Below are 19,579 nucleotides of genomic sequence, written 5' to 3'. Positions count from 1 at the left end.
TTTTTCCAAGGGTGTCTGTGCAGGGGGAGGGTGGGGGACTCTTTCGTGAGCTCTCAGGGCTCCGCTCTGGTGGCCCCGGGTATAAATCTGGCGCTTGCCCAGCGTCTGCTTGAGCACTTGATTCTGCTCGAGCTCGGAGCTCAGTGTGTGCAGCACAATCCCCTCGCCAACTCCAGGCGCCGCCAGCCAAATCTCGCCTCCTCTGAATGCAGGAGCTTCCCGCCGGCCCTGCTGCTGCTCTTCTCGGCTCGTTTGGCCCCCAGTTCAACAGGAGCCTAACGAATATCCTTACCCCCCACACAGACAAAAATAGCATGAAGTGAAGAGCAGGGTTGGGGTGGGCATGACTCCAACCCCTGTGCTGACAAGTTAATAAGCTTCGGTTTGCTAAACGGGGCCTTAAAGTGTTGACAAAGGCCTTTCTCAGTGCCTGGCTGCCTGAAGCACCGGGAGATGTAACCCAGGCAGAGGAAGTAATGAGGAAGTGCTAATTACCAAGGAAACACTAGGGCCTGTCAGAGGACATCATGTTTGCTACCAGCCCCGGCGGGCCTCCAACCAGATCTTACTCCAGCTACACAGCAGAGGAGCCAGGAGCTCAGCGGGCAGCGGGGTGAAGTTCAGGGGGTGACACAACACTTGGGGCTGCGTGCTGAAGCCAGCGGGCTGAGATGGAGAGGTCCCAGCTCATTAGGATGGCTCCGAATTAGTGCCAGGGCTGCTAGCTGCCCCCATAACGAGCTGGTCCTTGCTCAGTCCGTTTCTGGTAGATGATTTTCCCCTGTCGCTTGCCCGTGGATGGCAGTCCGAGCAGAGAGGTGAAAGACAGACCAAGCCAGATGCCCACGAGGCCCTAGGCTGGGTTGCCTGGTTTCCTCTGCTCTGTGATGCTTTTTGAGAGCGCCCCGCACGTATCCCCATGGGAGCAGCGAGCTTCAAAGCAGACAGCGATCGCTCCCTCCACCATGCAGGGCTGAAATGGGCGATAAGCAGAGCCAAGGGCGATTCCCTTTGTTCCTACGGTGCTGTCCCCTGCTCCTCTGTGCGTGCTCAGTTACTGTCTCTTAACGCTGTACCCAAGGGAGGCTCCGTAGGGGAGGGGATACGGAGCCCTGCCTCATCCCTCCCTTCTTCAGATTGTCAGGTAGGCGCTTTCAGTGAGCACATGGGTGCCAATCTGAGCACTGCAATGCAGAGCTGGCGTCCTCCCTTGGGCAGAAATCTGGGCACCTGCTGTATAAGATCATCTACAAACCAGGGAGGAGAGGGAGCGCAGCCTTGGACTGCATTGGCATCTCAACTTTGCATGACGGTGCCCATCCCCAGCTGCCAACTTGCACTGGGATCTGCCCTGCTCTGTGACCAGCCATTGCCGGATGTTTGATTTCACACACAGCAAATCTTTGCAGCGGCTTATGTTTGTCCAAACCCTTCAGTTTCATCGGGAGCGAGCCAGGGTCTGAGGGAGCACGCCCTGGTATGGAGCACTGCATCCCACAGCAGTTACAAGTGGGCCCCAAGTTCTGGTGCATTCCCAGCTGGGGTTTGGGCTCCGCTCAACCTAGAGAGCTCCCAGCCACGGAGTTCACAGTCTAAATTCCTTCTCTGTTTGCATCCAGGGCACTGAGCTGTACGTACATGGTAACACATTGGGCCAGCTGCTCATGCTGATCTACCCCACCGCTTAGTGTCTGTCTTACTAGCTGCAGGGACAGAGATCAAGCTGCATCCCATCAAAGCCCAGCAGCTCCTCCTCCAAACCGCAGAGGCCACGCTCCTAATCCGATGGCACACTCACCCCTGACTGCCATGCTGCTGTGTCAGTGGTGAGTGAAATTAAGGCAGGGGACACATTAAGGTGTGGAAACTCCCTGACTGAAAATGTCCCAGTTCAGGCTCCAATCCAGCTGTTACAATTTCTCAGCCTCTGTTGGGTTGTCATTGTACCCTCAGTGCCCTGTTAGCCTTCCTTAGCTTGCAAGTGTTCAGGGAAGCTGCAGGTCTCCAGCTGCCTTATTGCACCCATGGATTGGTGAGCTGTGAGAACAGAACAGCCAGACTGGGTCAGACCAAAGGTCCCTCCAGCCCAGTATCCTGTCTTCTGATCTGCCAATACGAGGTGCTCCAGAGGGAATGATCAGAACAGGGAATCCATCTCCTGTTGCCAATTCCCAGGCTAGGGACACCATCCCTGCCCAGCCTAGCTAGTAGCCATTGATGGACCTATCCTTCAGGAACTTATCTAGTTCTTTTTTGATTCCTGTTATAGTCTTGGCCTTCACAACATCCTCTAGCAAGGAATTCTACAGGTTGACTGTGTTATATAGAAAAAATACTTCCTTTTGTTTGTTTTAAACCTGCCTATTTCATTTGGTGACCCCTAGTTCTTGGGTTATGAGAAGGAGTGAATGACACATCCTTAGTTATCTTTTTTTCCACACCAGTCATGATTTTATAGACCTCTATCATGTCCCCCATTAGATTGGGACTTTTCAGCTTGGAAAAGCAATCTTAATCTCTCTTCATATGGCAGCTGTTCCATCCCCCAATCATTTTTGTTGCTCTTTTCTGAACCTTTTCCAAGTTCAATTGATCTAGTGTAGAAGCAATATGATATTTTCTGTCTTATCTCTCCCTTTCCTAAGGATTCCCAGCATTCTGTTTGCTTTTTTGACTGCCATTGCACACTGAGTGGGTGTTTTCAGAGAACTATCCACAGTGACTCCAGGATCTCCTCCTTGAGTGGTAACAGCTAATTTAAAACCACTTCATTTTGTAGGCATAGTTGGGAATCATGTTTTCCAATGTGCATTACTTTGCATTTATCAACATTGTATTTCATCTGCCATTTTGTTGCCTAGTCACCCAGGTTTGTGAGATCCTTTTGTAGATCTTTGCAGTTTGCCTGGGACTTAACTATCTTGAATAGTTTTGTATCATCTGCAAATTTTGCCGCCTCACTATTTACCCCTTTTCCCCAGATCATTTATGAATGTTAAATAGGGCTGGGCCGGGGAGGGGGTTGGCTCCACTGCCGATGGCTAGATGGAGATGGACATGGAGCCAGAAGCGAGCGGCCAGGTGCATGAAAAGGCCTTGGCCAATTCACTCCCGGCTCTGATCCTGGCAGCGAGCCAGGGGAAATTGCCCACAGCACCATGGAGACGGAAGGGGAATATTTCCTTTAAGGAAGTTGGCAGTGATACTGCTGCCCAATCGGGACATTTGAGAAAGGGGGTGGGAAGCAGCCCCCAACGTGAGCAGGGTTTGCTGGGTGGCCCCTCTGTCCTTTGCCAGCAACTCTGTCCCAGCACTTAGGGCAGGGATTGGGGGCAGGGGAATAAATTGTTTAAACCACTTCTGTGCTCTCTACATTGCAGGGCCCTGCACAGCCCCCAGTGTCACTTAGAACCGCCTCAGGGCTGCTCTAATGTAGGCTAGGTACAGTGGCCCAACTGTGGTACTGTAGCTGTGCCACTCTAGTGCTTCTATAGACGCTCACTACAGAGCTGGGAGAGGCTCTCCCAGGCTGGAGTTAATCCGCCTCCCCCGGAGGTGGGAGCTAGGCTGCCGGAAGAATTCTTCCCTTGCCCTAGCGCTGTCTCCATGGAGACACAGCTAAGTGGATCTAATTTCCTGGTGTCGTTCTGCTCCCCAAGCCCTGGGAGGCCAATAACAACCCCAGTGAGCGCTGTGATCTGGACACAGCCCTGGTCCTGGATGTAAGGCCACGGGACAGACCATATGCCAGCTGGGGAGACCACCTGCTCAGGAGGGGAATGTGCAGGGGGCCCTGTTAGGTGCCAGGGCAGAGTCAAGGGGCCCCTGATTCTCCAGTCTCCTTGTTCCTAAGCACGGGCTGATACAGATACAGAAGGACGTGCACCCTCTAGTCACCAACGCCACCAGCTGGAGCTCTCCAGGCCAGGCTGGCACCTCTGGAGGCAGCAGGCTCCTTGTCTAGCCACAGAGCAGAGCTCAGCACCAACGTGAGCCTCCCCATAGGCTGCCCAGCCCCTCCCTGAGGTGTCAGTCAGCCTGTCCCCATGGCCGGTATAGTCCCTAGCTCCCCTTCTCAGGCTGCCAAATGGGGCCAGTTGTGGCTGTGGCATTTTAGGGGGACATCTGCCCCACTGGGGAAGGGGCTGAGACCCACTGAGGGGAGTCTATGTTGGTCTCATGAGCTGGCTGTGCTTGGTAGGTGCTGCCAGCTCCAGCCATGCCTCTGCTGGCTGTGGCTAGAGCAGGTAGCCATATCCAGAGGCAGAGCCAAACTTTGGGGGTGTTTGGACCCGGGGGTCTAGCTCTGATCTCCAGCTCTGATGCCGACAGGAGTCGCATGGGACCTTGCCTGGAGGAGATGGGCCTGGATGTCTCAAGAACTGACCCGGGCCTTTGACCTGAACTCTGCTTACCACGTTGAGGGCTGGGGCACGTCAGCATTTTCCATTTCCTCCCTCTCCCTTGCACTTCCCTAGCTCTGTGCAGGGGCCAAAGCACCGACCAGCCCACCCTGGCAGCGTCTGCGGCCTGGCCTCAAGCTGGATGCTGTGGCAAGCTCCTGAATGGTGCCTGCCCTCAGGCGGTCTCCAGAGCAGCTTGGCAGCTCCTCAGGAGCCTGTTTCTAGGTGTGCAGCTGAAGTGCTGACCCCCTCTGCATTTCCCCCTCACCTGCTGTCTGCCCCAGAGCATGCCTGGCTCCCGCCTCTGCAGGGCTCAGCTCCAAGCTCCCCTCTGCCATATAGACAAGCCCACCCCAAGGGGACCCGGTTCTTATCCAGGTGCAAAGCTCTCAGGAGGGTCCCCAGCTCAACTGCAGTAGCCCCTATGCGGATTGGGAGAGTGACCTGCACAGGGTTTAGCCCAGAGACGGGGAAGAGCTCAAGCCAGTGCGCTCTGAGGTTGCAGTCCCTGTTGCACAGTCAGGCTAACATCTCCACAGGATCAGCCCCTCAGCAAGTTTCCCCATGCCCCCCCTCCATTTCTTTTTTCCTCCCTAGCACTTTAACTTTCCATCCCTGGCCCCCGTCTCCCCTCACCCCGGGGGGCCCTTGCAGGGCTGGCGGGTCCCTGTCCAACTACAGAGCCAGGCTGAGCGCGTTGCTGGGAAATGCAGTTGCAGGTCATTGCCCAGGGAAAGCGCTGACCCCTCTCAAATGGCAGAGGAGCCAGCAGCTCGAACTCAGCAGTAATGGACAGGTCGGCTGAGGGGCTTGTCCCGGCTCGTTATCTAAAGAAACATAAGTGCATTTTGCGCCTTGAGATATAATTGCATTGTTGAATATTTCAGAGGGTTCTGGAATAGAAAGGGACAAGAGGCCTGGAACCGTGTTGCTTTTGTTGGGCTGTTTCTTTTAAAGAAAGGGAAGGGATTTTACTTCAGAGCTGGGGGGAGAAGGTGTCTGCCTGCTGCAAGGCCAGCTCCAGCCTGGATAATGGCTCATCTTGGCAAGCCTCTGCCACCTGGTCCAAAGCTCCTGGAACTGCCTGCTCCTGGTGGGTGCAGTGGGGCTTGGGCCAGGCACAGGATGATGCCATGCTGAATACCCGTCCGAGGCTGCCTGCACAAACTCACTCTACAGCAGCTGCCATTTACTGCAGAGATGTCAATAGCTGGTCCCCATCACGGTAATGTCTGAGCACATCACCATGGGAACAGAGGCTAAGTGACTTGCCCAAGGTCACACAGGAAGTGGCAGAGCAAGGAATCGAACCCCTGTCTCTCATGTCGTAAACTGGTGTCCTTCCCTTGGAGCACGTCATGCACTACATGGAGCTGGCATACAGAATCCATAGCCTGCACGTTCACCCCAACAACACACTTCTGCTGCAGCTTATAGCTGTCACCTAAATGTACATGGCAGGCCGAAACGGAAGAGCTGAGATTAGCACGGGAGCCTTGTGTGGACAGAGCTGCACCTCCCTGTATCGGTATAAAGCTGCTGCCCTGTTGCGTTCTCTGTCTCGGCTTAGACTCGAAGTGCTGTAGGAAATCCTGAGCAGTTCCAAAGGGACCCCTGGGGTTAGCGGACAGCACAAGGCTGTGCACCAAGTTATTCCCCACGGGTATCAGAGCTCCAAAACCAGCGAGGCCCGAGCTCTCTCTGGCCAGCTCCAGGCCCTTCCATCCGCTCTTGGTTCTAGGGCTTTGTCCCATCCGCTGATGGAAGGTCCCTGTGATGGCCCCACAGGTCTGTCTGGTTCTCCCCTTTAATGGCTGTCCTACAAGTAGCCCTGGTGCTTTCTGCTTATAGGTGAGGTTGGCTTAGCTGTGGCCGTCAGAGGTGTGCAAATTCCAAAACTCTTGCACCCTCGCTACGCCGCTCCCCACCCAGGGTAGAGGCAGCTGGGCTGGGGGAAGAATGCCTGCCCCTGTGGCTACCATCCTTGGAGAGGTGAAGTTTCTGCAGGGAGGGGGATCTCCCCCTCTTTTCCTGTGCCGTAGGAAGCGTGTCTGCTCCGGCACAGCTGTGTAGACATGGCCTTAGAGAGCCCCCGTCTTGGAATTTCCCTTGACGCTGAAGTTTAGGGGAAGAGCCTAATTCCTAGTTTAGTTTAATTAGGGCAGAGGTCCCCCCTCTGCAGCCCTAGTTACAAATTCCCTTGTATCTTGGGGCACTAGGTGTGTGTACTGCAGTTGTGACTGGAGGCCCCAGCCAGCCAGAGGGGCCCCGCTGCAAAGTGGTTACAGTCTAAAGCTGAAGGAAGGACTGGCCTGAGATCCTCGAGGGGGAGCTGAGGCCCAGAGCCTCAGGAAATCTGTGGCCAAGCTGGCCCCAGAGCCCAGGTTCACCTGAGATCCTTCCAGTGCCTTGATCACAAGCCCCTCTTTCCCCCCACCCTCTGCTGGACATGTGGCCCCTGTAGACATGAGTGAATGCAGGATGGTGCCCCTTGGGAATAGCCGCTCCTTACTGTCAGATTTGGACAATGGATGTTCATCTCTGACATGAGCCCCTGGCAGCTCTGCTGCAGCAGCCAGTTATTTCCCTTCCCCTCCTGTGTCCCCCCTCCCCCGACATTGCACACTGCTCATCTGGCCTCTGCAGGGCTCTCTGCAACTGGGGGCAGCTCAGAGCACCAGGCATTTTGGGACCCCCCCAAATGCACAGACTTGTCTCTGGCTTGCAGGAGTGGCTGGCTGGCTCTTCCCCCCTGTACAGAGCAGAGCTTGAGCTCTCAGAAAACACGATCCACCCACAGCTCCCTCCTCCTGCATTCAAAACTCATCCCCTTTGCATTAAAGTTTCTTTGCCGAAGAGCAATTAGATTAGCATCTGGACTGAAAAAAGGAGCCAATTTGCAGTCAGGTGGTGCAGCCGCGTTGGCTTTCAGCTCCGTAATGGGGCTGCGATGAATAAGCTGGCACTGAAGGAGAATAATGGGGAGAGAGGATGCTGAGGCCAGAGCTGATGAGAGGGGAAGGCGGGTGGAACAGGGAGACTCAGGAGACAGGCTCAAGGAGCTGTGTGGCTGGAACTGGGCCCTCCCCCAGATAATGTTGGAGGGAGCAGAGGCTTGGGTGGGGACGGGGTTCCTGGTGATGAGGGGGAGCTTGGGGTCCTGAGTTAGTGAGGGGAAGGGTGCAGGTGATGGATCTCTTGATGACATGGGGGGACGGGGAACACAACCCATTAGAGAACCTGGCCTGTCGCTCCAGAAGGTGATGGGTGGATTCCCAATGGGTTCTGGCTCTTGGCCTTGGAAGTCTTTGGAGACTCCCATTGGATTTGCAGGATGGGAAATCCCTGCGCTGGGTTGGGGTTTGGCTCTAGGGATGCCTGGAGTTCAGATAGGTAGCAGGATCCATATCAGTGCTGCATTATCCTTCTGCAGCCTGGGGTAATGATCCGGGAGCGCGCTGCTTCCTGCGGGTGGAAAGGGCACAGCTCCACGGCCTTCAACAGAGCAGCGCAGAGTGACCCCAGCAGGGCATCTGGCCCTGTGCCTGTCACAGCTGCATTTAAGTGAATGCCGGCAGTGGACTCAGCCCTCTCTGCCCGGCTCCCCTTCGCTTCCCAGGCTGCGGCAAAGGATCCAAGGGCCAAGGCTGTGCAAATGGCAAGGAGACACTCACTGGTTATTTCCGCCTTTTCACAGGAGCTAAACACTGCAGATCACATGGTAATTAATCTATGAGCAAATTAGTGACATCAGATGCAGTTTCTTTATAATCTGCAGACACATGCAGGAGTATGGTGCCTGGCTTGGCAGCCCCTGGGGTATCTCTAGCTGCTGGCTGGGACACAGGCCAGCGATTCTGTCCTCTCCTCCCAGGGAATCACAGGTCGTTTGGGAGGTGGGCTGCCAGTGCCACCTGCTCTTGGAGACCTGAGACCCGCCCGTGGAAATGTTCAGCCATAGGGATCAGAAATTGAGATACAAGCGAGGTAAGGAAGAGACGGGGCTTTGGAATGGGGCTGTTTCAGATGGCAGGAGCTGCAGGGGAGAAGGTGCTCTCGCCACCAGGGATCAGAGACACGAGCTGGTCTGTGTGGTTGGCCGGAGCGAGTCCGGGGAGGGTTGTTAAAATCATGGAACGCTTTGAAGGGGTGTCGCCGGCTGAGACCAAGCCCTCTGCACCCAGAGTTTGCGCTAGCGAGGAAACGCCTGAGGAAAGTAGGCCATGCCAGTGCCAGCCGGAGGTGTGAAGTCATTTGGTGTCTCAGCCAGCCTGGTGGGCGCGTGAGGTCTGGGCCCAGTGGCTGCTGCAGAAACAGAACCTCCCACTTTCAGGGTGTCCTTTAATCCTCTGTGGGGCTGGGGATGGAGAAACCTGGTGGGGGGGCAGAAATGGACCAGGGGAAGCCAGGCCTTGCCACCACCTGGCCCTGAGGGAGCTCTGCCCCCTCCAATTCTGCCTTGATCCAAGGGCTGGCTGCAGCCTCCCTTCCCTGATCCCCAGATGGCTCTGGCATCCTCCCACTGTGCTGCCAGCATCCTAGCCATAGCTGTGGGATTCACATCCCTGTGGCTCCATGCTCCACCCGCCATCAATGTCCCATCCCGGAGCTGGGGAGAGTGACTGGCTGCTCAGGGAGGGGCCGTGGGGGTGGAATGAGAAGCAGGCAGGTGTCTCATGCAAGGACATTGTCATCTGGTGAAGACAGAGCTGCAGGGGAGTTTTTAGGGGGCTGGGGAACATGGCCTGCCCCTTCCCTCCAGGAGCCTCCCCTGCGGAGTGTGTGAGAATTTCCTGGGCTGGGATAAAGGGAGTGGAGTGAGGTCAACTGGTCAGAGCAGGAAACTGGGGGTCAGGACTCCTGGGTTCTATGTCTGGCTCTAGGCAGGAAGTGGGGTTTGTTGGTTCAGAGCAGGGGCCTAGGAGTCAGGACTCGGGGGACCTATTCCTTGGGCACTGTATGACCTGTGGTGGAAGCCTCTCAGTGTCTGTGCCTCAGTTTCCCCTCTTTGGTGACAGGGATTAGTACCTCTCTCTCACAGCGGGGCCAGGAGGGCTTGTGCTGACCCTGTATGAGAGGCACGCTAGGCTGCACCAGGTGGCCCGACACCCGCTCCCCCCTCTGTCCCCAGCTGGCGAGGCTCTATGTGTAGGGCGGGCAGGGACGCGGCAGACATGGGGGACTATGTATACGCTGGGTGTGTGGCACAAGGAGAGTGTTACAGACACATGCGCCAGGGCCCCTCCGTCTTCCGCAGGCTCATTACCTTCCTATTACGCTTCTTCACATCCCTCATTGGGCTGGCAGCCTGCCTGCTCCTCGAACACAATTGCTTCGAGTGCAAGTTGGCACAGAGCCCCTACTCCCCTGGCCTGCCCCCCCTACCCCATCAGCTGGTGTCCAATGCTCTCAGTATCAATGGGCATGGACCCAGCCTCCTTCTCCCATGTCCGTACTGCCTGAGCTTTGAACACCCTCGGCCCTCTGCTGTGCATGCAGCCCTATATCTCAGAGGGTACCAGCTGGGTTCGTCTCTAGCCAGCCCTTCCTGAGCTAAGCAGTGCTGGCTCTTTTTGGCCCTTGGATGGGAGACCTTCGGTGGAAATCTTGATTTCTTTCTTTTTTTTTTTTTTTTTTGGTCCATTTGGAGACTTGGCCCTGGATCGGAGAAGAGGTTCTCAAATGCCCCAGCCCAGGCGCAGGGCTGTCTGGCTTGAAGGGGTTGGCTTGGGGCTCTCTTCAGTTAGGCTGTTGTAACAGGCAGGAGCAGGGGGAGGCAGAGTTTCCTTTCATTGCACATAGGCTGCTGGTGCCCGTGTCCTCCCCAGCAGGGAGAGGGTCTACGTTCTCAGCCCCTGGCTCTGGAGACGCTCACCGAGGGCCCATCCCGGGGGCGAGGAGCAAGGCAGCCCCCGGCAGCCTGGTGACGGGGTGTATAACCCACGCTAGCCCCCCCGAGGGTTAATGCGCTGCTCTGGGCTCAAGCAGGAGAGTCAGGCCGGGAGGGAAGATGTAAAAGGGAGAGCCCCAGCTCAGATGGTGGCAGCCTGGGAGAAGAGCAAACCTCAGTCCTCGGCAGATGAAGGCCACAGTTGCCTGGGCGATCGCTGCCTGCCGAGACCCCTCTGGGAGAAGAGGGGGCCCAGCACCAGGCTGTTGCTTTGGGGCTACTACCAGAGGTGTGTCTGTGGGCACCACGCTGGGCTACGGCCCACCAGTGACTCTCTGAAGGAAGAGAACCCTGCCCCGATCAGCGGTCGTTCGCCTGGGTTTGGTTTTGCTTTTGATGGCTAGTGGCCCCTATGACTCTTGTGTCTGTGGGGCACAGGAGGAAATGGATCTGCTGGAAGGCAGGGGGGTGAGTCTGCCAGGAGATACCAGCTCACCCCTCGGCTGAGCAGGGTCCCTGCTGGGAGAGGACCCTGGGAATTCCTGGTGAGCCCAGCCAAAGGCCAGGTGGGGCCTGTATCCAGAGGGGATGGAAAGCCGCCGCACAGGGCAATGCTTTAAAGCTAAGTCTGTGCAGAGCCAGGACTGGGGCCTTGTTTCATTGACACGGTGCAAGCAGCACGGCCTCCTTGTCGGGGGTGGCTGAAGATTTAAGTGGTTCTAAGTAGTAACAAACAGAACAAAGTGAATTATCAAGCAAAATAAAATAAAACATGCAAAACTGAGCCTAATCCAGTAAGAAAACGGAATACAGATGAAATCTCACCCTCAGAGGTGTTTCAATAAGCTTCTCTCACAGACTGGATGCCTTCCTCGTCTGGGCACAAGCCTTTCCCCTGGTTCAGCCCATGTTCCAGCTCAGGTGATGGTAAGATTTTTCTTAATGATTGCAGCCTCCTTCATTCTGTTCCACTCCATTATATAGCTTTGGCACAAGGCAGGAATCTTTTGTGTCTCTGGGTCCCCCTCCCCTTCTAAATGGAAAAGCACCAGGTTAAAGATGGATTCCAGTTCAGGAGACATGATCACGTGTCACTGGAAGACTTCATTACCCACTTGGCAGCACACACGTCTACAGGAAGACTTGCAAGTAAAACAGAGCCATCGACAGTCCGTTGTCCTGGTTAATGGGAGCCATTAAGATTCCAAACCACCATTAATGGCCCACGCTTTGCATAATTACAATAGGCCCTCAGAGTTGTATTTCATATGTCTAGCTTTAGATACAAGAATGATACATTTATACAAATAGGATCAACACACTCAGCAGATAAGTTTTGTAATGATGCCTTACAAGAGACCTTTTGCATGAAGCATATTCCAGTTACATTATATTCACACCCATTAGCATATTTTCATAAAATCATATAGAGCCACCTGTCAGGAATGCTGGGGCTGATGAGTGGCAAGACAGCTACACTTTTCCTTACAGATTATGGGTATCTGCATTTTTGGGCACCCAACTGGAGATGCCTTAAAAGCAGCCTGCATCTCTGAGGCTGGGTGTGCAACCATCACCAGTAGCCAGGTCCCTTTAAGGTGTCTTAAATCAGACCCCTAGAATCAGAAAGGACTCAAGAGTCCAGCTGGGCAGTTGGCCATCAGAATTCAGGAAGGCCTGGCAAGTCATGGTGGTGATTTCCTGGATCAGTGCCATGGAGCAACCTGTCTCTCACCAATGTGTGTTTAGAATTTCCCAGGGCTCTCCCTATGGAAAGAAGAAACTTATAAAGAAAAGGAAAAAGCAACAACGCTTTTTTTCCCTCTCTGGCCCCTAAACTAGTCAAGGTGCATAAATATGTTTAATAAACGAGCACTTAGGAAATTTTCCATTAAGCTCTTTCTGTTATGATTAATTCTGGGTCAGTAAAGTACCATTCACAGCTCCCAGGGACTGATTGGTCCTGACATAGTGGGGTTTTTTGGCTGGAGTTTGATTTATAAATAAGACTTGGAGGTAGAGCCCGGGGGATTGGGGAGCAGTTTGTGCAGAGCAGAAGAAGCCATTTACTAATGGAACAGAAAGCTTCCTAGCTCTGAGGGATGGCACGCTGAGGGGCTGTTTGTAATCCCAGGGCTCTGCTGTGTTGGGTTGTGTTAGCAGCACCTCTGCCCTCGCATGGCCCAGCGAGCCAGGACTCTGTTAGGGCTGGGAGCTGACCCCAGCCTTCCCCCGAAATTCTGATTGACCCTTTTGAGGTACGCGAGTCTGAGTGGACAGCTCGGTGTGTCCAAAGGAAATACTTTTTCTGCACAATGCCGAATGAGCCTGTGGGAGTCAGCCTCCGTGATACATTCTAGCAATCAGAGCTTTGCAGGGTTCAAAACAAATAGACATTTCTATGGATAAAAAGAATCTAGACAGTAAATGTTGAAGTGGGGGCGGGGGAATAACCAAGTGTTTGGGAAGAGATCGAAACCCTCCTGCTTCAGGGTATGAGCCACTTCCAGCAAATAAGGGGTCAGGAGCAAATGTAGCTCCCAAATGTAGCCAACAGGCTGGAGAATTTTCTGGGATTCAGTGGTCTCTAGGCTTTCTGTGGGGGGGACTGGCTGTGGATAGCAAGTGAATGGAACTGGGCATTTCCAAGGGAAGATGGGGATCTGCATCCTCGGCAGCAGGATTCAGCCCTGCCCTGGGAGTAGTGGCTGTGCTGCAAGGCGTGTCTCCTTGAATGAGCCATGGTGTTCCCGGGTGTGCTCATTTGTGTTGTGCTAATGAGCCCATTACAGGAAAGGAGCGTGTGTGATTTAATGTTGTGGGCCACTTATAACCAGGGAGCCAGGTGGCACACAGCCCCTGTCTTCATTACCCAGGTTTCGATGGGTTGTTTAAATAAATACATGTTAATGAAGACAGATGCAGCCTGGGTGCCGACATGATGCAGAATCCTCTCTGCGGTACATGTGGGGATGGGATCTGAGCTGAGCCTTTCCTGTCCAAGCCAGGGAAGGGGAGCACCTCTGCACTCACCTCGGAAAGGCATTTCTCTGCTGTACATGGTTTAATTAAGCTGTGTGTCTGAGCAGCTTGTTATCTTCACTGCCTGGAAAGGCCTGATCCAGCCTTTCCCAGAGCCGGGGCCTTGAGCCCCCATGTGGCTGGCTGGCTGCCGAGGCTTTGTGATTTGCTAGCTGGGTTGGAGATGCTGGGCCATTGCTGCTAGAGAGCAGGGTGCCTCTGACTAGTACATGGGGGTAGCACTGGGGAAATGCACCCACCTTTGAGTCTCTGGGAGCAGGGGCGGCTCTAGCCATTTCGCTATCCCAAGCACGGTGGCACGCCGTGGGTGGCACTCTGCCAGTCGCCGGTCCCGCGGCTCCAGTGGACCTCCTGCAAGCGTGCCTGCGGATGCTCCACCAAAGCCGCAGGACCAGCAGACCCTCCGTAGGCACACCTGCGGGAGGTCCACCGGAGCCGCCTGCCGCCCTCTCAGTGACCGGCAGAGCACCCCCCGCGACATGCTGCCCCAAGCACGAGCTTGGCGTGCTGGGGCCCGGAGCCACCCTACCTGTGAGTGATGGAAGCTTGCTCGGGAGGGTGGGGCTAGGTGCTTACCCAGGCCTCAGCCTGGGAAGCTGGGATGTACATCTCTTCAGAAACGGGCTGACCTGACATTGGCCCATCCTGTTCTGATCCAGCTCAGAGCATCATGGGGACACCCCCACCTGCATTGTCAGTCCTGCTCTGCGCCTTCTGACCAGTGGCCACAGCAGTGAAGATGGGGAAGTGATTTGGGTCGGCGGATTTATCCCTGCCCATAACATGGCATAAATACCTCCAGCCTGGGCATCTGTGGCATTGGCCATGGGGCTGAATCCCAGCTTGTGCCCATGACAACGGCCAGGCCCTGCTGTCACTGTCCAGGGTCTGTGGTGCTGAGCCTTCACCTACCAAATATTACAACATCCCCTCCCTCTTCCCAAAACACTTGGCATTTGGGGTTAGGGCTCCCTGACCCAGTGCCCTCTGAATAGTGCCATTCTAGCCAAATTCCCTCACCAGTCTGCAGGGATCCCTGGGACCTGGACTGTGGCAACCTCCCTCCTGCCCGTTGGTTAAATGTTAAGCTTATGCGGCATACGCTCTAGCACTCGGCAGCTTGCAGCTCACGGGGACAGGGGCATGCCTGCAACGCATTGATTAGCAGTACCCTGCTGCTGCTATCAGGATAACCCCCGGCCGCTTGGCTCTATCTGCTCAGTGACTTGATTCCTGCAAAGCAGCACAAAGTTCCCGTTATCACCTAGCTAAATCACCACCCGTCTTGGGTGGGAAGTGGCCTGGCCCCTGCCATGGTAATGGATCCAGCACTTCTGAAGGGATCTGTTAAGTACTAAAGAGGAGAGAAGCCCTGGAGAGGGAAAAGCTGCAGCTTCCTGTTCAGTAAGATGGGTTCTTCCTTTCACAACCTTTGACATGCAGCCGAAGCTGCTCAGAAGGGGCTGCCAAGCAACAGCACCCTACTCAGGAAGAGACATCTCAGCAGGAAATGACTCTCCCTCACCCACTTGCTCTGAGGCAAGGTGGGGTAGCGGCAGAAGCCGAGGCCTGGACATCAGGATGCCTGGGTTCCAAGCCTCTGTCCGAGGCTTCCTTTGTGGCTTTGGGCACGTCCTGCAGGCCAAGCTTTCCAGAAGGGATTTTGGGTGCCCCAGGCCTAAGCAACTTGAAATGGGATTAATCCCCCCAGTGTGGGCACTTGGCACTTCCCGAAGATTGGGCCTCGTTCGCACAGCTCAGGAGAGCACCTTGAAATCAAGGCATCTAACACTAGTCACTAGGAACCTTAACCTCTCTGGGCCTTCGTTTCCCCTTTTGAAAATGGCCTGGTGGCTGGTCAGCCAGCGCTGGGAGAGCTGGTGGGAATGGTGCACCACAGCCGCTGCCTCATCTCAGGGGCCGCATGGGGGGGTGTCCCATTCTCATAGGAGCATGCGGCTTAGCCATCTACAAGAGCACATGAGGCTTTCAGAGGCCGTGGGGGTCGGCCTTGCACTCCTGCCCTGCCTGCCTCAGAGGGCTAGTGAAGTAACAGGCCCAGGCTCCTTCCCATTCCGCCCAGCGCACGTACAACATGACACACTATGGCAGGGACATCGCACCAGTGTTGCCTGATGGCTCACTCCCCGTCTGTCTGTTTGCTGACTGCTGTTCACAAAGGGAAGGGTGTACGTGCACACATAGAACTGAAATCTGTGCCCAGTCTGTAGCGTAGGAGGTTTACAGTAATCTATTTTCCTGCTTGATCCTAGCATCTTTCTGGGGTGGAGTGCCAGGTTTTTGCACACACAGCCTTCCCTTCCCATGTGGCTTTCTTCTAGTGGAGCCCTTTTCTTTAACCTGGATTTGATGGTATAATGTGTTCCCATTGCCTGGCATTTAACATAGAGATTGCTGCTAGAGGCACGAAAGATGATGTCTGACAAGGTGCTGTGTGCTTGATAATGCTTCCCTAAGGATTCAGGTGCAGTGAAGTCAGAGAATTTCATTTCTTTGCGGCTGCTGGAATATTACTTACCAAAATAACAGAAACTGCCAGACTTAGGAAGGGAGGAGAGAAATGGAGCAGACTCCCCGCCCCCCCTCTGCACAGCCTCAATATTTTCAGGACTTAAACACCAAGGATTTCACCCCGGGGATGAGATCACACCTGCGCCATAGGCAGTTCTTGTGACCTCCTCAGCTCCACAGCCCCTTCTTCAAGGCCACAAATATTCCCGATCCTGTTATATGTACTGTAGCGGCCAGAGTCAGCAGTGGAGAGACGAGTGCACTGCTAAGCAGCTAGCATGTATTTGCGTGTGAGAGGTTGACGGGGATTGTTGGAGCCTGCAGTGAAGGAGTGGATGTGTGGGGAGGCGAAGGACCAAGATTTTCTTTGCTTTAGATTGTAATAACGTTCTCAAAGCCTCAGGATCCCTTTACACACCCAACCCAACCAGCTGAGCGACTCTGTTCTAGCGGAAAGTCATGGGCCTGGTCTTAGCATCCATCCTCACTCGCGTTTCCCTTGTGGGAGCTCAGCAGCCAAGCCCGATGGCTCATCTGTGCCAAGCCCAGCCCCTTAACAAAGCACAGAGAGAGGCCTTAACTTTGGTAGGATTCCTCGTGAGCTTAAAGTGAGCTCCATGCTAAGGGCCTAGCTGAATGAACTGAGCACACCAGTAAAACCACGTGCATCCTTTCCCTTAATGGCTGCTGCGGCTCAGCCTGCATTAGCTAATTGAATCTATTCCCGCTCGTCCTCACCCTAGTGCTGATCTCTGAGTACTTTCCCGGTCTGTCAGCATTTCCAAAAGTACTTCACCAGTCCTGCCCCACAGTAACCTTTCCTCGGGGCCCTGTCGGCATTACCTTGAATGTTCTGGGGCAGGTGGGGAGATGCTCAGCCTTCCCCTCCCAGAAGCACAACCCTCTAGAGCACCTGCCGTTTGGCTCTCCTGGGAGCCTTGTTAAACACACATTTAACAGTCAGCAAAACTGCTGCTCTCTTTGGGTTTACCAGGTCAGTTACAGTGTGTTAAATAAACGCTGCCGCTCTGGTAGTGTGTGGAGGCATTCGGATCCGATCAGTATTAAAATATGGAACAGCTGCAAGCCAAGCCCTGTTCATGTTTTTTTTCTCTTATTCCGTTCTCCTTCCACCCAAGCTGAATATGGCCCCCCACCCCCCATCGCCTCCTCCAGGAAGCAGGGGGTTTCGTGCTTCAGTTTAGCAATTGTGTCTGCAGCATAAATGGATGCACAGGGTGCGTGTGATGGGAGGAGCCGGGTGGTCTCTCTCTAAATAGTCAGCGAGCTCTCTAGCGGCACTCCCTGGGCTCTGTGTTTTGGAAGCAGCCAGAGGAGCCATGTCTATAGCCAGCCCCGGCATCTTTTGGCAGAGTTTGGAAATATGGTCATTTGGGACCTAACTGAGCCTGTGTTGTTTCTGCACAAAAGACGCACATGCAGAATGTGCTGCCGTTTCGTCTGCCTCCATGTCGCTCTCTCGCCTACGTCCTGAGAGAGACCCACAAAGTCCACAAGATGGTGCTGTGCAATTCTCCCCCCCCCGCCCCCACATCCAGCCCCCTTTGCACAAAACAAGCCCTAGACCTATGGGGAGCAGAGTCCATGGGCTTTGCTGCCCTTTGCCTGGAGCTGCCCCTGGCTTGTGATGCCTTTTCGTTATCACGGGGAGGCGCCTGTGGTGCGCTGTCTTGTCACCATAGCAACTACATTTCTGTCCAGCCCGGCCTGGACTTGAGGGTGATGCTACAAACTGTCTGGTTGAGGCACCTTTGGCCCTGCACGACTCTGCTGCTGGGACGGCTCTGGGGATTCTCTGGAACTTTAAATCCTGACTAGAGGATTTGGGGAACTTTTGCCAGCCCCAGAACTCACCCCCTGGGAAGTAGCTAACGCGCAGATGCAAGATGGAGCCCAATGCCCTTGGGCCAGCCCGCCCTGGGACAGATGGCAATCCCTGGAGCGACGCTGACACAGGGCGCTATGCTCTTTCTCTCTGTCCTGACCTCGCGGTGTGAGCGTTAGGAGTGCCAATCAGGGGAGCGGAGAGAGCACCCCGGCTAACTCCCCCACCACGGGGTTAAATCTTGGCATGCCCCATGCAATGGGAGCTGGTTAATGGCCCTGAAATCCCTGGACTGCCCTGCCTGCAGTGGCGCTAGAGTCAGATACAGCCTTCCAGGGTGACCAACGTCCTCCACCCGTGCCCAGAGAGCTCTGGTCCTGCAAGGGGTGAAGCCCCTCGATTTCCTATTGACTGCACTCAGCAGCTTGCAGGATCCAGGTGAGAACAGACACGGCACTGACAGCAGCTGCCCTGGCCCCCACATGCGGCTCAGCAGGGATGAGTCAGCCTGAGTCCATCGGGCCCTCGGTGCCTCTTCATAGGATTCTCCTGCGCCCCTCGGCTCATTCCTTATAAGCATCACAGCGGCCACTGTCCTGTTGATCCAGGCTACATTCAAACAGGTGCCCTCCCTGCCAGGAAACTTTGTGTCCTCTTCCCACATTGTCCCCTGTTATCCCTGGGGTAACGCCAGGAATTGGAGACCCCCCCCACCATTCCCTCCCTTCCACCCCAGTGAAAACCTCCTGTCCTGCTCTCCCGGAGTCTTCTGGAGACCATCAATGCTTCTCACACACTGAGAGGAGCAATACCAGTGAGGCTAGACTCTGGGCTTCCCCAGAGATATTGCATGCCCTGCTGCCTTAACATCTGAGGCCGAAGAGAAGCCCCTGGCTTCCATCAGGAGCTGGGTGCCTGTTGTGAGGGAGAGGCCCTGGCACAAGCTTTTCCTGCTCTTGTTAAAAATCTAGCCAAGAACTTAGAATGCTCTCCAGGCTTCCCCACCGCACAGGATTCGAACCCTTGAGGTGGCATGAGCAACCATGGAACATGGCAGTGTGTCTGTGCTGGTCAGTATCCTTCAAAAGGGGCCTTTCAACACAAGTTTGTATTATTATTATTATTTATTTATTATTATTCATAATCATCTTTGTTATGGTGCTGCTCAGGGGACTTCTGAGAACAGGCCCCTCTGGGGCTAGGTGGTGTAGATGGTCCCTGCCCTGACAGTTCACAATCTAAATGCACAAGGCGGGGGAGGGAATATAACACCCACAGAGTGAACAATGGGATGGTGGCCAATGCCAGTTTCATGGGGGAGGGGATTAGCTAAGTAACTGTGTCGATCAATAGCCTTTAATATGTGCTTTGCCGCATGAGCTTGTTTCTGTGCCAGTCAATATCCTTTAATATATGCCTGGCAGAATAGAGATGTATCTGTACCCGTCTGGCCACGTGGCCTGCACAGAATTCGACTTCCCTATAATTAACATCAAGAGCAACAACAATAACAGAGTGGCAGATTTAATTTACTCCTGGCAACTCTGAACCAGCAGAACACTAAAAAAAAAAATTGCAGTCATGATTCATTGGCCCGGCAAGTTGGCTCGATGGCAGCTTTCCGGATCCCTCCAGTAAACTAACCTTCATCTTCCTTCCCCTCCCGTGCATCTGTGCATCTCTGCTGTTCGGTAGGGCACACGTGGTACTGGCTCGAGCACGGTTCAGCTCGAGGCAGTTCAGATCTAGCCAAGCGGTGCCTGTGTGAACAGACCCACCCTTCTTTCTCTGAAAGCAGCATTCTGCTGATGCTGCAGGGCTAGTATCTGCTGAATACTTGGAAATAAGCCTAGCTGTCTGGAAGTG

Source organism: Gopherus evgoodei, chromosome 20, assembly GCF_007399415.2.
Source record: "Gopherus evgoodei ecotype Sinaloan lineage chromosome 20, rGopEvg1_v1.p, whole genome shotgun sequence".
Classification (NCBI taxonomy): Eukaryota; Metazoa; Chordata; order Testudines; family Testudinidae; genus Gopherus; species Gopherus evgoodei.
Note: the sequence above shows the minus strand (reverse complement) of the source record.